The sequence below is a fragment of the Pongo abelii genome, chromosome 2 (assembly GCF_028885655.2).
Source record: "Pongo abelii isolate AG06213 chromosome 2, NHGRI_mPonAbe1-v2.0_pri, whole genome shotgun sequence".
Classification (NCBI taxonomy): domain Eukaryota; kingdom Metazoa; phylum Chordata; class Mammalia; order Primates; family Hominidae; genus Pongo; species Pongo abelii.
Genome location: NC_085928.1, coordinates 26445138 through 26462932, shown reverse-complemented (window position 1 = coordinate 26462932; position 17795 = coordinate 26445138). Strand labels below are relative to the sequence as shown.

Below are 17795 nucleotides of genomic sequence, written 5' to 3'. Positions count from 1 at the left end.
GGGAGACTGAGGCAGGAGAATCACTTGAACCCAGGAGGCGGAGGTTGCAGAGAGCCAAGATCGTGCCACTGCTCTCCAGCCTGGGCGACAGAGCAAAACTCCGTCTTTAAAAAAAACAAAAAACAAAAAACAAAAAAAACAAAGTTAACTAACTTTACCTGAACAGGAGTGGGAAGGGTTTTAAGCGTGCAAATCACAAGGTCAACTTTGTGTTTTGGAAAGATCACTCTCGCTGCAGCACAACGTATATGGAACTGGGAAGTACTGTAACCAAGGGGACCAATTAGGTTGCTGATGAGGTCATTCAAGTGGGAGGTGACCCTGACCTGAGGAGGAGGGTGACAGCATGGACAAAGAAAAAGAGAAAGTGTCAGCAGGACTTGGCAATTAATTGGAGAGCAAAAGAGAAGGTGCAAGGGGCTTGGGTGAGAGAGAGGAAGTTGGTGGCATTCTCAGGAATATGGATAAAGGAGAAGGAGCAGGTTTAGAGGTGGTGGAAGGAAGCAGGTGCTTAGTCTGGGGCATGCTGAATTTGAGGCACCTGTGGGACATTTCAGAATTGGGAGAAGGGCACAGGTGGCACACAATGGAGATGGTTTCAGAGCTAAATCTTCACATTTCACAATTTGCCCAACCTTCTACCCTCACTCACAGCTACTATTATACCCATTATCAGATGGTTTGAATTTAAAGCTGATACCCTCATTTTTTAGATTATATATTTTAGATTTGAACTAAGATTGTACTTCTTTTAGAAAATTTGTCAAGTTTCTAGTCCCAGAGAGGTGCCCCCTCGTGTTTGTCTAGTGTCCAGTGTTCTGCCTGTTCTGTATGAATTCTCTCTTGGCAGCTTGGGCATGAGCGTAGGAGTTAGCTTGTGTATACTATACCATAAACCAGCTGTGAAACGGAAACTTCTAGTTGCTTTACCACAATCACCATACACAATTTATTTCATACATGGACATCTCGGGTTGCACCAATAGGCTCACAAAAAGCAGGAGAATTTTGCAGTAGAATAGCTCATTTAATGTAACTTTTTCTCCTACCCTAAACATTTTTCTGGTTTCTCCTAAAGATTGTTATTGTTCTTTCTTGTGTGTTTACAAAAAGGTTGTTAAAGCAAATATGGTTATCTCAGAGCCGAGAAGGCTTATTAGGGAATGACCAAGTGCCCTTTGCAAGGGGTTGCATCACAAAAAGATGATGCCATCTATTTGGAGACAGAGCAGGATGCACGGTAGCAGAATAGAAGAAGAATTTCTTGTGAATGAATTATCTACAGTATCTTATTTGGAGTAGGGATTGGGGTCTATTGGACAATTGAAGAAGAGAAAATCTTTCAAAAGAGAATAGGTACCCCTCCCCATGTAGAGGGCTTTAAAATGCTCCCCCCCGCAACATGGGATTGAAAACCCTTTGGCTCACATAAATCATAGGACGTTGGAGCTAACTTGGAGAATACCTTGGGCAATGGAATGCTCATTGTGCCTTGCAGAGCAGGGAAGGTTTAGTACCTCTTGGTGCCCCTCTGGCCACCTCAGGGCACGAGGTGGAGGCTGTTGGGGAGAAACTTCAACTAGAGAAGGTCTGGTTGCATTTGTTTCACACATAGATACTTCATTTGAAAGTATTGCAGGTCTAAAAAGTACCCTGTAAACCTCTGATTTACTTCAATTTTCTCTGAGCTCATCCAGCCAGTTGCAGGGGTAGACCAAGACTGACTTTTTAAATTCCCAGGCTGTCTCTCCTCAGACAGTGATATGCCCCTTGGCTTCTCAGCACATAAAAAAGAATAAGTTGGTCGACATCCTCTGCTTCCAAGTATTCTGCCTTAAACAGTTGCTTTGTTGCATTGTCGATAATTATGAATTCAATAGGCGACTGATTAAAAATTAAATTGGCCACATGGCTCTCTCAGATTTTGCAGGCAGTTTGATGGTTATCATGAATACTCTCCCACATGCCTCATGGAAAATAAACAAGTATGATAGGTTGAGAAGAAGGTTGAAAGATGTTATCTTTGGTTCAAGGGACTACTAAATGGCCCCCCTAATTTGGAATCTTGGACTCATAATGACTAATTTTGTATACCCTAAAGATGCCTCAGCTTTTCTCTACTTGTTAATATGGAGTCAAGTTCTATACAAATGTTGCATTTTTCTCAAGGACCTAATTCAGAAGTGTGAGATTGGTGGCTCCAAAGAGATATTATTAGAATATAATTTATGCAGGCATAAGTTGCAGGAAATCTCTCTGGTACCTTTCTTTTAAAATTGTTCAATGTAATATTTTATTATAGTTGTTCTTTAGTCATCCTTTCTGGTTAATTTTGTCCTCTATGTTTTCTGACACATTCCTCTTCATTGACCCAGATAACTCAAGCTAGAAGGAAAAAGGGAGATAAATGGAGCTAGGAAACAGGTGCAAGGGGTGAAAAGGAGCAGACAGTGAACTCTACCTGTTTAATGTTGGATGGACCAAATAGAAGTTTGGGAAAGGATCAGGAGACCTAGGCCTACCAGCCTTAGGCAACTCTCTAAGCATCTGTTTATTCAGGTATCCATGCTTGTATTTATTCTGTATAGATGCATTTAGTACCTACTAAATTCCAGAAACTAAGTATGGAGATATAAGCATGAATTAGACATGATCCTGCCCTCAAAGACTTACACTTAGGTGGTAGAGACAGATGTGGAGATAAATAGCACTCAATATCCTAAGTTCATCAAATATCAACTCACTGCCATGGAATCACAGAGGAAAGAGCAGGTCAGTCTCCTTGGTGGAGTCAGGTGAGCTCACAGGCTAATGATGGTAATTAAAATGGAAAGGTAAGGGATGATAAGATTGTCCCTAAGGACTCTAAGGGTTTTTTGTTTTCTTAGACAAATCTTTTGCTATATTCAATAACCATAAGGCGTACTTATATGTATTAATAACTTTGTAAATTAATATATTCTTAGCTCATGCCTCAAATATTTTAACATGCAAAATTATTATCTGTTCATATTAAATTTATTGTAATATTTGTATAGATTAAATACCTGAGTTGGAATACAAGATATTTTTCTATGAAAGCCACCCTAAACATCTTCAGCATTTAACAACACATATTCATCCCTCTGTTCTTTATGGGTTTTCTTCTTTCTTTCTTTTTTTTTTTTTTTTTTAGACAGGGTCTTGGTCTGTCACCCAGGCTGGAGTACAGTGGCATGATCATGGCTCACTGAAGCCTCAACCTCCTGGCTCAAGCAGTTCTCCATCTCAGCCTCCTGAGTAGCTGAGACTACAGGCACATGCCATCACACCTGGCTAATTTTTTTTATTTCTAGTAGAGACCAGGTCAGGCTGGTCTCAAACTCCTGAATTCAAGCAATCCTCTCGCATTGGCCTCCCAAAGTGCTGGGATTACAGGCATGAGCCACTGTGCCCAGCCTCTTCTTATATCTTTTATCTTCTCTCTCTCTTTGTTATTCACACAGGAGGCACTATGAAAAAGTAGTTCAGAGTGTAGGTTGTAGGCTCAAATCCTAGCTACTATTAGTAGTTGCATGACCTTGAGTAAAAAGCTTTACCCCTCTGTCTCTTAGTTTTTTCATCTGTAAAACTGAGATAATTATAATATCCACTTCACAAGTGCCAAGTCAGAGGAAGCACAAGCCAGAAGACCACCCTCACTCTGACACCAGTTACAGGTTTGGGAGCCTTAAGATCAGCCTTATGTTTGACAATTTGCTAAGAAGATTGGCAGAACTCATTGAAAGTTGTTGTACTCATAGTTACTGTTTATTGATATGAAAGGCTACAGATCAAAATCAGCTAAAGGAAGAGGTGCATGGAGCAAAGTTCAGGAAATTTCCAAATGTGGAGTTTCCAGTTGTCCTCTCCCCACGGACAGTGTTTCTTTCCTCGTATCGATGTGTGACAGTATCACACAAAATACTGCTAACCAGGGAAGCTCACCTGAGCTTTGGTGTCCAGAATCTTTTCTGGGCTTCCACATGGCTGACCTAAGTATCCAGCCCCTTCAGAGGTTAAGCCCATACCTATGTGACTCAAATCCTGCACCATAAATCATATCCTTAGACTTTCCCTTATGGCCCAAATCTCTCAGGTAAATAAAGATACTTTGATCAGGCAGGACATTCCAAGGGCTTAAGCAATTGCCTCCCAAGGACTGAGGGCGAAGACCATACCTCTCTTTGGGTAAGGTTTAAATTTTTTGCTACACAATAAAGTTACTTAAGAATTAAATAAAACAATATATACAATGTGATTAGAATATTGCCTATTATGAAATAAATATGTTATATATATACAGCTATTATTATTAAACATCCTTTTGATTACCTCATATGTACCTAATATAATAACTACTGTAGGACATTTTTTTAAAATGAACAATATGTAGTTTGTAGATCTTATAAGAGATATACAAGAGTTCAAATAAAGGCAATAAAAGCAGAATGAGGTGAGTACCATGATAAAGAAACAAGCAAACTGTGCTAGGACCTGGAAAGGGAAAAGTTACTTCTAGATGGGGGGTAAGGAACCGCTTCAGGAGAAGAGCACCTGTGAGCTGGGCTGTGAGAGACAGGGAGGATTTCAACATGAAGAGGGAAGGACATTCCAGAGACAGGGAAGCAAACGCCCAAAATTAGAGATGAGAAAACAAGGGCACCTTCAGGAAACAGAGAAGGGCTGCCATGGTCACCTGTAGAAGTGACAGGAGAAGGAAATGGAAAAGGTAGGGAAAGACAGACAAGCCAATTGGAGATTTTCAGCGTTGTACTAAGCACTTTATGCTTTGTATTGTAGACCATAGGGAGCCAGTGACAATTTTGGGCTTGAAGAAAACTGTGAAAGAAAATGTACTGTCCCTGTTATAATTCCAGTCTTTGAACACCCTCCCTTCCAATAACCCACCTTCGCTTTGCCTCGCCAATTACAGTTCAGCTCAGGTATGACCTCTGTGCACATTTCCATTATAGGACATGATATACCCCATTGGGACCGTTTCAGTCTGCTGTATACAACTGTTTTGTCATTTCTGTATACTTGCTGTCTTGTTCAGAATAAGCACCTTATGATAAAAGTGGAGGGAAAGAAGGAGGAGGGGAGAGACATGGAATCTTGAAATATATCTACAAAGAATTTAAGCACAAAAAACAGATATTTAAAAATCTATATTTCTAGTTAAGGAGAAACTAGGACAGGCAGGAAGCAAGTAGTAATGCCTAAGGTAAGACAAAATCTAATAACTGCATTGCAGTCTTATCAAGATGCCACAAGGCTTTAAGAATAAGAACAAGTATAATAATAATAAAAGAAGCAGAAGAAGAATAGCTTGCTCATTTAACATTTATATAGCACTTCCTGGGAGACCAATATTGCTCTGTTTGATTTATATAAAGCCAATTAATTCTTATAACAAATTAATGATGTAGGTACTCCTACTATCCCCATTTTACAGATGAAGAAATTCAGTCACAGAGAGGTTAAGCAGATGGCCCCCCAAAATCCTGATAACAATACTAGAATTGTAAAAAATTAGGTCATGCCAAATTCATTTAATTGCATTTGAATAAAAGTCATTGATAGAGTTGGAGATTGACCCAGTGTTGGGTTGTAACTTTAGTTTCTTTTGTTGGTTGTAATAAAGGGTAATTTTCTTTTCATCTGAGGCCATTTGCTCCCATGTCAGGACTCTAGTGCATGAGCACCCATAAGGATGGTTATGTTTGAAGGACTACATGCTGACCTGTTCTGGCTGAACAAGTTACATTTTTTTTTCAAGACCAGACATCTAGGAGGCTTTTTATTGACTCAGAACAAAAGCAGCCCAGTGGTTTAAGTGGTCTATGTAGTAATCACCCAGCAAGGCTCCAGCACTGAAAAAAATCTATCTGGCCTCTATTCTGCCTCTGCACAGGAAGACCAGCATGAGGCTTTAGCAGGTGTGTAAGCTCTCAGAACACTGGTCTTCAAGGGTGGGGTGTGTTTTCATTCACTTTCCCCATTGGGTATAATGTACAAATTCCCTTTAAGCCCACCATTTCATGTAATTTAAACTGCTACTTACTGGATTTTCTCTCTTCCCTTTTCCCTTTCCTCTGTCAGAACACCTAGCTTAGGCCTTTATTTACAGGAAAGAGAAAAGACCTCTTCTTGTCCTGGAGGGGAACTGGCTAAGAAGCTTCTCTGTATCTCATTCTCCAATTTATCAAATGAATCTTAAAATAACTCTGCCCTGTGAAAAATTCCAGCCAAACTAGGTAACTATAAATATGTTTTTTCAAAGTCCCAATGATAAATTCCATTAAAATGACCCACAAAATAATGAAACACCAGCCTTTAATGTGAAGGGCACTGTCACATAAATGCTAAACAATAAGTGAACTATTGGCCAATGCATTTAATCACTGTAGGACAGACCTAAGGCCCAACAGGAATGTGGGTCCTAGGAATCTGTGTGAGCAGAAAGGTCTCCAGCAATTTGACGAAATTCTCAGCCAAAAAGCAATAAATACCACTTTAGGCTTGGGAATGATTTGCTTTTTGCAAATATGATTAGTTAAATTTACAGGTATATTTTCTGTTTAAGTATGGTAAGTGTGAAAGAAAAATGTTATTTCTTTGCAGTGATTAATAGTCCTTCGTAAATACGGTCACAAATGCCTTTAATAAGCTGTTAATAAGTGGAATTATCCAATTCTTAAGATAGAAGAGACCCTAAGTCGCATTTCGCTCACTTTCCTAAGTTTGCAAATGAAGAAACAGAATTCCAAGTACAAGTTTGGAAGCCCAGGTTCACAGAAGTAATCATAGCAGAACCAGCACTGGGATTCAGGCTCAGCTGTGGAATTACAGACTGTTTCTTCAACTGAGAGAAGGTTAGAGTGCCCTCCTGTGTCCCTATGTAGAAATTCTTTAGGTCTTTACAAAATTTGAAATAGCTTTAATCTCTTCATCAATTTTCCAGCATTGGGGCAGGGACCAGGCATTTAGATCCAGAGACAAACTCTGCAATCACCATGTTATTGAAAGTAAATGAACAATGCACTTGACTTGTTTAATCAATAAGGACATAGAACCAATAATATCATCCCCAGAGTATCTTTGTGTGCGCTGAGGTCTGACAGACCTGGCTCTATGTCCCAGGCAGCCACATGCAATCTTTGCAACCCTGAACTAGTTGCAAAACCAGTCTGAGCCTCAGTTTCCTCATCTGTAAAATGCAGGTAATCACTGCACTGCAGGATTATAGCACAGGTCAAATTAGATCATGTAAGTAAAATGCAGGTAGTCACTGCACTGCAGGATTATAGCACAGGTCAAATTAGATCATGTAAGTAAAATGCTCAGCCTGGCATTAGGTACATAATAAGCACTCAATAGATTGAAGTTGTTTCAGTTATTTTCAGGCAAGAGCCCCCACCAGGGTTATAAAAAAGTTAATGTTAAAAGAGCTGAGGTAAAAACACTGGGGAGATAAACTGAATGTCTTCAGGATGCTTTTTTTTTTTTTTTTTTTTTTTTTTTTTTTTTTTGAGACGGAGTCTTGTTCTGTCGCCCATGCTGGAGTGCAGTGGCGCGATCTCGGCTCACTGCAAGCTCCGCCTCCCGGGTTCATGCCATTCTCCAGCTTCAGCCTCCCGAGTAGCTGGGACTACAGGCGCCCGCCACCATGCCCGGCAAATTTCTTTTTGTATTTTTGGTAGAGATGGGGTTTCACCATGTTAGCCAGGATGGTCTCGATCTCCTGACCTTGTGATTCACCTGCCTTGGCCTCCCAAAATGCTGGGATTACAGGCGTGAGCCACCGCGCCCGGCCAGGATGCTTTTAGTTATTGGGTGAAAAGGTTTCCATGAGTTCCAGGGACAGAGGAAAGGGAGACAGAATTTTTAAAGAGATATGTACTGAATATGTGATTCCTGAAAAATGAATTTCTTCTTCAGATGAGGAAATTTAAATGGACCTAAGCCACATGGCTTGACCACAGATAGAAGCTCTCTCTCAAAGGTAACACCTGGCACTAAGGGTCCAGCAATTATTTTTTAAAAAGCCTCTATATGAAAGAAAATATTTGAAAATCAGATTCTATTTATTTCATTGACCCAGTTTTAGAAGTCTTTATTTATTGAGAGGGTAACCATGTTAAAATCAATTAAGAACAGAGGTGAAAAACAATAGCTGGATGAATTCATCCTTTGATTTTAATTTCCTTCAACTCTTCATGAAACAAGCTATCTCAGCTAAAGTGTTCAGCAAAATTGCAGTAAATCAAGTCCTTTTGCCAGGTGAACTTTCAAAGGTTCCCTCCCCCTCTGACCTTAGGTAATTTTCAATTATCCTTTCCCTATGTGCAGAAGGGAGATATCATTATTTATGATACAAGGAGACTTGACCTTTAAATGTCAGTGGAAGTGTAGAGTCTGGCCATTGTGTCTGTATCTTCCACCAGCTTATAGGATAATTAAGGGAAATAGTTCAATAACGTGCAACTGAGGAAGAGGGAGGGGTAGAAGGAACACATCATCTGTGCCACCATCTTTTTGTTATATAACCAGGGAAAAGCAAAGGGAGAATTGGGCTGGCCTCTGTTATCTAAATACTTATTCTAGATAGGACAATCACCAGGAGGTTTATATAGATTATTGTACTGCAAGAGCTCATAAAAGGCTGCTCAGAGTTTGTGAAGCTTACCCCTGAGCCCCAGGGGCTTGCTTACCCTTTCCAGTAATCTGTTACCTTCAAAGAAGGCAAATGCAGCACAAGGCTGAGGCATTTATTATTTATAGAAAGTTCCTCATCAGACTCATCTATGGCTGTGGAGGAGCAGAGTCGGAGCCTCTGAGCCTCCGCAGTGACGACCTGCTGCATTCTACACTAGTGCAGTGCTACTCTGAGCAACGTGAAGCTTAAACTGGACTCTTTGTGGTCATAAATTTTTGGTCAACTAATGAAAAGATATTCCCTGCCTCATCCTTGAAAGTCACCTGTTTGTGTGGATTATCTGAACACTACATTTTCTGGCTGTTGTAGTTACTTCAATAGTATCTGTGAAATGCTGTATTCCTGGTGTTCATCTCATTTTCTACTTCATGCTTTTGTGACTTTATACATCGTTCTCCTTCGAATGCCCAGATCGATATATCTTGCTTCTCGATGCTTATGTTGCTAGCTCTTTGGGTAGGGTTTTAATTCCAGTATACCAAAAAAGCATTTGTTGATAAAGGGGTCTTTTTTAAGGTGTTCATCTCAATCAGAGAGAAAGCTTTCTCTTGTACTTTCCCACCTCCTTCACCCCTTTGTGTGGTACTACCCCACTCCCCAGCTAGGTCTACCCCTGCTTGGGGACTGTGATCCAGGCACCAGGTGAGATGAAGCCAGGAGGCAAGGTCCACAGAGTAGAGCCCCTTGAGGGATGGGGCCTCAAAATGGATAGACTGAGATACGTGTGCTTCAGACAGTTTAATAATAAGCTACCCCTTCAAGTTGTCGCTTAAAAATATTTACTTCTCATTTGGTAAAAGTTGTAGAAGTGAAAGTATACTGCAGCTTTGAAAATTTTCTATTAGGTTTGCCTCCTTTCCTGAGTGTCTCTTCTGAGCACCGCAGCCCCCTCTGATCCCTCTCCTTTCCCACTTTGATTCTCAGCCTCCTCAGCCTTCACTCCCAGCTTCTCAACCTCTCTGTTTCCTCAGCAGATCCACTGAGGTCTTTCCAAGAGTCTATCTCTAAATTGGCATACCCCTACCCACTGCTTAATACTGCTTCAAGTATGTCAAAAGCTATTAATGCCAGAGATGAATATTGCAGTTGTGCTCAGCAAACAGAAGATACTCCAGCTACCAGGATTCACTGTGCTTAGAGGAGAGTGGTGATTAAAAATGACTTTTTTTCTTATCACATATTCATATTCAAGATAAAGAGTTTACTATGTGCATTGAAGAGAGAGAGCTTTTTTTTTTTTTTAAACATCTTGCCCATTTCATAAGGAGTCGCTGGTGAAAACCTGCAGCAACTGGCACCAAATTTGCAGTTTATCCGAGCAATATCTTAACATCCTTTGTAGACTGCTCCCTTTGGTCACTGCTCTGTGGCCGTGCCCCTCAACATGGTGTACATGGAAGCCCATAGTCCTGGCAGAGCTGGCTGCTGTCATGAATCAGGAAGATGATCCATAGGGAAGTGAGCTGGTGACGGCCTCCATGGGAAGTCAGAGCTGGACCCTAAGGGATCTGGAGTCCAGCTGGGCCGGTGCTCTCTGAAGGGCCAGAGAGGTGTTCCGGCATATCCTCATCACTGTCTAAGTCTTGAGAGTGGACATTCTTGCTGAAGGAGGAGCAGCTCCTAAATGGCTCTTCTTGTAGAAACTTGGCCTTGCTGACTTTGCCTGTATTGCCTATATGCATATTGAGACATATGTTTTCAGCCATTTGTAAAATGAAGTAGTGGTTTCTCTAAACCTCAAGAATATATTCAGAGTTTCTAATCAGGTGAACTTGAGTGGGAATGTTTTGACTGCCTTCGTTTTAGTACATTTGAAAAAAATGTTGAATTTCTTAAAAATCATAGGTCATTAAAATGCAAGCACTTTTAGTGAGATAATGTGTTTGAGGGCCTAAATCTCATTTTTTTAGCCCATTTTCTAAAAAAAAAAAAAAAAATCTTGTTGAAACATTTTTAATAGAAATTCTATGAAGACAGGGTCTTCTGGCTCTCTGTAAATCAAATCATAAAATCTTCTTACAGTAGTCTCTTTTTATCTGCAAGTGGTATGTTCCAAGGCTCCCAATGGCTGCTGAAACCAAGGATAGAGCCAAACCCTATACATCCTGTGATTTTTCCTGTACATACATGCCTATGATAAAGTTTAATTTATCAATTGGGCACAGTAAGAGATTAACAACAATAATAGTAATACAATAGAACAATTATAACAATATACCAGCATCACTGCTGTCGTACTTTGTGGTCATTCTCAAGTAGAGTTAGGGTTCCTGGAACACCAACACTGTGATACTGTGACAGTCATGCTTGGCCATGCTTATGTCTCTAACAACTCATCATTAGTATTTTCAGTTTGTAGAAAACATACAGAAGAACTTCTGAAAATATTACTGGTTCTGCTGTTTACATTAGGGAAAGATTATCTGTTGATGGCTATATTGGTGTTTGAGTGTTTTAATGATAACTGAGATGGCTAAGTGACTAATGGTTGGGGAACCTCTACCAAGAAGATATGCTAGACAAAGGGATGATTCACATCCTGGGCTGGAAGGCCTGTGGGATGGCAAAACACTTCATCACGCTCCTCAGAATGGGGCACAATTTAAAACTTATGAATTGTTTATTTTTTAAAATTTCCATTTAATAGTTTTGGACCACAGTTGACTGTGGCTAACTGAAACTGTGAAAATTGAAACTGCAAATAAGAAAGGACTACTATTTTTTCTCAGAAAAATTCAACTCTTTAAAATTGATTAACAACTCATGAGGTTGACATCTCTGAAACCCTCAAAGATGGCAGTGATGAGGGAGGAGGAGCTATTGTTTAGCTGGACATCTCTGATTCAATTCCATTGGAGGGGGGCATCTGTTCTCCTTTTCTTCCTTCGGAGATGGGAAAAAAATTACTCTTTTTCTTGGCTTGAACACTTATATCTTTTATCTTTTTATAAGCATGATACTGCTTTCTCTTCTGCTGTTTGCACAGATTGTCTTCTGACCTAGTTGAGCCTTTACTGCTGCCCAGACACCTTCTGGTAGCTAGCATCATATGAATTACTTAGCTTTATTAAGATAAAGTGTGAGCAAAGGGTTTTTTTGGTCTTTTGTGTTTGGGCACCTTTAATATCTTTTTACTGTTTCTGGGCAGGGAAGAGTCTTTGCAGCTGAGATCTTATTAATTTGCCTGGAATATTTTTTTAGTTTATATATTTTATATTAATTAGGAAAAATAAATTTGACATTCAATGAAATTTTATGCAGCATCAGCTATAGTGGGTAACTGGAAAGATAGCTGCACCTGGTTTTTTTGCCAGCTGCCTGCATTACTCTGACCTCACTTGACAAAGTATAGGCTAACAGAGAAAGAATATGCAAATTACAGACATGTGACCTAAAATTCAGACTGAGATAAAATAGACAAGCTTTAATTGAACACTCTGACTATTCATTATAGAAAATACATGCACATCCAGTATATGTTTTTAGCCCAAGCTTACAATGGACCAGACGATCTTAGTTTTGATAGAAATAATATGATTTAGGTCTTGATAAAAATTTGGAGCTTACATGGCATTTAGATGACTCTTTCAAAAATGGGCTCAAAATAATATTTGTCTTTAAAAGAATTTTTAGAGATAATTATTATCTGTTAGAAGTTCTCTATTGATATTAGTAAACATATTTCCAAATAAATGAAAGGTGGGCTTTTTTTCCACTGAATAAGAGAATTTTCTGGATTTCATTTCAGATGAGCCAGTTTTAATGCCAACATATACACATAGACATGCACGTAAATACTTTGGTAACCGAGAGGACCTTAGCTCCAAACACCTCTGTAGATATTCCATCCAAACTCTTGCTATCCAAACATTTGCTATAACTTATAAGATTTATTTTATCCAGAATTCACTACTTAAATAAAAAATCCCATCGTGTGAGCTAGCAAAAACATTTAAGTTGCAGGTACACCTTGTCAAAAAGATGGAGAATGTGTTACATCCATAGTTCAGCTACCCTCCGAGCAGGCTCGAGCTGTGCATTAGTGCTCTCAACTTACCACATTATTGAGTGAAAATGTCTTCTAAGAAAGCAAAAAGCCTCTGAATAAAACAAGCGCACTCGAGAGGCCTAAAAAGAAAAACTGGGTGATAAAGCATATTGAGAGAGATGAACTAACATAAACTTGGCCATGCTTACATCTCTAAGAACTATGCATTAATATTTTTAATTTGTAGAAAAAATACAGAAAAACTTATGAAAATATTACTGGTTCTGCTGTTTATATTAGGGAAAGATTATCTGTGGATGATTACATTGGTGTTTGAGTGTTTTAATGATATTTGGTATTTGAGAAAACTGATAGGGTTTTTTTGATGGGTTGGTTGGGAAGACATTACTGTTTTTTTCCATTTCAAATAATGGATTATATAGGCTCCTACTCTCAAAAAAATCTGTCATTCAACATATTTTTGGCAACAGGTTGGATTTGTTTTTCCATAAAAATCACTTGATGACATCTAATTTTATGTTGTTAAAAATAAAAAGTTTAAGAACATCCTCAGAATTTTCTCTCTTATACTTGCAAATTGTATAGTCACTGTATTTACTTATTTCCAAGTACTGACATAGGAGCAGACTAGAGATATTAATAATTTATAATTTTAGTTTTAGTGCCAATTTGAACTTCAACTGTAGAATACTATGATCTGAACTTACTCCTTTTGATGCTGATTTTGGGTGTAACCTAAAATAAATGACTTAAACTACAGACATCATTTTCCTAGCCCTAAATGTTAATTGCCATGACAGATTCTCAAATATAAATATTTACTGAGGTTTCATGGCTTTATTTAAAAACCAGAATTATTTGTTTCTCAGATAGTATCATCCAAATAAAAGATGACACAAATTTCTTAATAATTAATAATAATAACAAGTTTGGGCTCATTCTATTAGCCAAGGACTCTTCTGGGTGTTTGCCTGAGTTAACTCATTTAGTCTTCACAACAGACCAATGAAGTTAGTACTGCTGTTGTCCACATTGTGCAGATGAGGAAACTGAGGCCCAGCATTTTATTCACATAACTAGTAGGCAGTAGAGCCAGGATTATGAACTCAGGCAGCCTGGCAACAGACTCTGTGCCCCTATCCACTGCGGGGACGCTCCATTTAGCTTATTCAGAGCTATGGTAATTCACTAAGTTAGGTGTTAGGACTCACCATTTGTGAAGTTCTTTCTTAACTAGTATCTTACAAAGTGCAAGTCTGAGTCCTTTGGGACTGTGTAGGCAGAAAAATGATTTGTTGGTGGTCCTGGAAATTGCAAGTGAGAATACTTAAAAAGATTACTGGAAAAGAAGGAATTCAGTGGTTCCCAACCCGTTAGTGTTCTAGGGACAGGGGATGGGAATAGAACCTTCCAGTACTGGGTCACCTTATGGATGGGAGGGAAACATTGCTGGAGGCATTGAGAGGCAGACCAATTAGGGATAAAAAGAGACAGGGCCAGAGGTTCAGCCCAGACAAGCCAGGAACCTCAGTCTAGGGTGGTGGTCCGTCTCAGCCTTTTGTTCATAATCACTCCCCGAAGGAGTCTTATTAGGCATTTCTATTCCTTATTTCCCCCCCTCCTCCCCTGTGAAATTATAACACTCAGATATATCTGTACTTTTTACATAGAAGAATAAGATTTTTCACCCCCTAAGAACAAATTTTTGCAGTGTCAGTGCCTAAAGGCACAGATACACTGAATGGTGTCAATACACATGGGGTAGGGAGAGTGGGATCAGTGAAGCACCTGGAGGAACTAATGGGTTTCAAAGTTAGAAGGACTTAGAGACAGGAGGACCTAAGGGAGGTGAAGACAGGAGGTTTTCTTAAATATGTGAAGTCAGGAGTTCTTTGACTTGGGGTCACCATCCTCACCTCCCCAGATGGGGAGTTTCTCTCTATCTTCTTATAAGCTTCACTTAACTCTTGTCTCAGTCTTCCCTCCATGGCTGCAAGTGTGGTCATCATGTAATCTGAAATGCCATTGTACTGTAATGAAATGTATCATTTCATAGTGTGTGTTTTGATTATTTTTGTTTTATTTAGAAACCAGGTTCCCAAGAAGCCTTCTTTAAATTCTTTTTATTTGAGCTCAGAAAATGGCAACTACTCCAATTTGCAAGAAATGGGTAATGAAAGTGCTTTAAAAACTAGAATGCACTGATTTGAGATCTCTGATCCCCAAATGGCAACCCTCAGCAAGAATCAAGCAGTAATTTGTGTTCCAGATAAAGAGCAAACTGATTGTGCCTGGTCTTCACAAGGCCAGCTAGCTCATTTTTTCATACCTTACCTCTCAAATAATCTAACACTACCTAGGAGGCAATAACTATAACACTGAGTAAAAATCTTGCCAACTTTTTCCCATTCAAATCTCTTCCCGTGCGACTTTGCTGCCACAGGGACTTTATTCTGAGCTCTGTAACCGAGCGCACATCCCAAGGATCCTAGTAAACCTTAAGTAACCTAATCTAATCACATACTAGGAGGCATGATAAGGAAACCAAGGCATCCCAATATTTTTCTTCACAAACAAGCTGTGGTTATTTAATTGGTTAAAGGGCAGGGTGTATCTTAGAACAAAAGGAGTGATGAAGAAAGCATCTACCAATACATAGGAAAGGCACTTCACCAGATTATTATTTGACGGTTTGAAAGTACTAGAAGACCAGCCAGAGAAGACCATGCCCAGAAGTCAGAGAACTTTTGGGAAACTATAATCTTACATTTGTGGCTGTAAGTATCAAGCCTGGGTATACATTAGAATCAGCAAGAAGCTAGTCAACTTCCATCCCAGAGAGATTTTGACTTAGAAGTTTTGGGGTGAGCTCATGTGATTCTGATGTGCATCTAAGGTTGAGAATCACTGCTTTACATTATAAAGTGCTTTCACATACATGATTCAGGATTTTTGTATGCATACAGAAAGGAAAAAGAAACATTGTTAATGACTGTTGACTATATAAGAAAATAGGAAGAAACAGGGGTAGTAATTGTGAAAATGAAAGGATTCGAGAAAAGTCAATTTCTAGAAACTGGAGGAAAAAACTTCACCTTTCTAAGGGCTAAAATTAGTCCTATGCATATAGAACATTAAGGAGGGACTTGTATGTCCATATTTACTGCTATATATGGAATAATTTTTAGATGACCGTAAAATTTTCTGCCCAGAGAAGTCTGAAAACAGTCATTTAGTATTTGATGCCAATTACTTCCTAAGATCATATTGCTTCTCCTCTATAAATGAAATATATTGGAGAAGGGGAAAAAATGTGTTCAGTTAGTAAAAAGTTATGTTAGAAAATGTCATTAATATTTGTCTGTGTATTTCAGGACTGTATAGACAGACAATATACCTCAGCAGGCCCCTAACAGCTTTCAGATAGTTATAATTAATAATTCTGCAGGTGAAAACTGGCAAGTGGATGATCTTGGATTAACTGAAGGGTGAAGTAAAGCCAATGCTGTGGGCTCTCAGACTGTGTAGGGTGGGGCGGGGAGGCAGGGGCAGAATATAAAAGTCAGGTTGCAGCATGGCAGAAGTAAAGGAACTTGTGATCAAAAAGTCAGAAATTAAATTTTAAGATTTTCAATGTGGGTGATGACAAACTTAGACCGTGACCAAAACAGTGATGGTGGCTATAGTCAACAGCGTGGAGGCTAAGCTTTCATCTCCATGTCAACTAATAAGATAGAGAGGAACAATGAATCAGGTACAGAAAATAAAATCTTCTAGACCATCAGTATTTAAGGCAAGAAGCTTCAGTTAATCAGCCCTTCACACTCTGATTTCTGACTAATTAAGAATGGCTAATAATAGCAATAATTACAGTTCAGCACTTACTAAGTGTCAGTATTGTTCAAAGCACTTTGCTTACATTTCAATATTCACAATAATTTTGTGACAATAGGTACTATTGGCCCATTTGACAGATGAGGAAACTGAGACATGGAAAAAGCAACTTACTCAATATGGGTTATAAATGCTGGGGAGAAAATATAGACATATTTGGGGTGAGAAAATATTTTACAGAGTATCAGCAAAAGTGAACAGAGTCCAGAAAGGGGCCTGCCTATCTGTGTATGTTGCATACCAACAGTTTCCAGGCTATATGTAGGGGCCTGGTAAGAGATGAGTCTGAAACAATGCATTGGTACCATATTGAAGACAGTTCTAAACCCCCAGTGTTGAGTTTGAGCTTTATTTGGAAGGCGGGAAGTGGGAGGAATGTGTCATAATCAAAGCTGTATCTTAAGAAAACTACCTTTTAAGTATGAACAAATTAGAGGGAAAGGACCCAAATTAGGGTTTCTGTTTGTTTGGGTGGTTTTTGGTACTATTTGACAGGCAATGAGTGTATCAATGAGAACAGTGGCAGTTGAAGGTTAATGAAAAAGACAGGTTTGATGTATGTTGCAAAGGTCAAATGTAAAGTTTTGGTAACTGGTTAAACGAAGAGGGTGAGAGAGAGGGAAGAGTTTAAATAGAATCCAAGATTTCAAGTCTGAGTGACTGGGTAACTACTGGCAGAAATTCAGGAGAGGCACTTTGTGGGGATGAGAGGGCCAGCAGGAGAAGCTAGACTTTGAAAATATGCACTTTGTTGTGTGAGCAGGCCATTGAAGGCAGGCCATAGCAGGAAGGTGGGAATGTAAGTTTCCAACTTACAAGAGTCTGGGCTAGAAAGGAAGCTTTTGGTGTCATCTGCATAATGATACTGTGGTAAACTGGGGAGTGGGACTGAAGTCTCTGAAGGTGGACAGAGGAAGTGAATACAGAACAGATCCTTGGAAAACATTTAAATTTAGGGACAATAAAGAGGAGTCAAAAAAGCAGACAGAAGGTAAAGGAAGGATGGGAACACCCAGAAATGTGCAGAAATATACACTGAGCACAAGGGAAGGGAAGGTTCCACAAACAAGCTGACTCGGCAAATCCACATGGAAACCAAGAACAATATGGCCATTTGAATTAGAGTAGCAACAGAAGGAGAGAAAGTGGACT

The 17795-nt window shown here is 39.3% G+C and overlaps 1 protein-coding gene and 1 long non-coding RNA gene across 5 annotated transcripts in view; both read left to right on the top strand.

The window, feature by feature from the left end:
* Window positions 1–17795, top strand: part of PLCXD2 (phosphatidylinositol specific phospholipase C X domain containing 2) — a 66924-nt gene that overhangs the window by 9960 nt on the left and 39169 nt on the right. The gene's annotated exons all lie outside the window — the stretch shown is intronic.
* On the top strand, window positions 3191–7336 carry LOC129058481 (uncharacterized). Its single transcript, XR_008523606.2, has 2 exons — window positions 3191–6278; window positions 6765–7336. It is a non-coding gene; the product is annotated as an uncharacterized LOC129058481 (long non-coding RNA).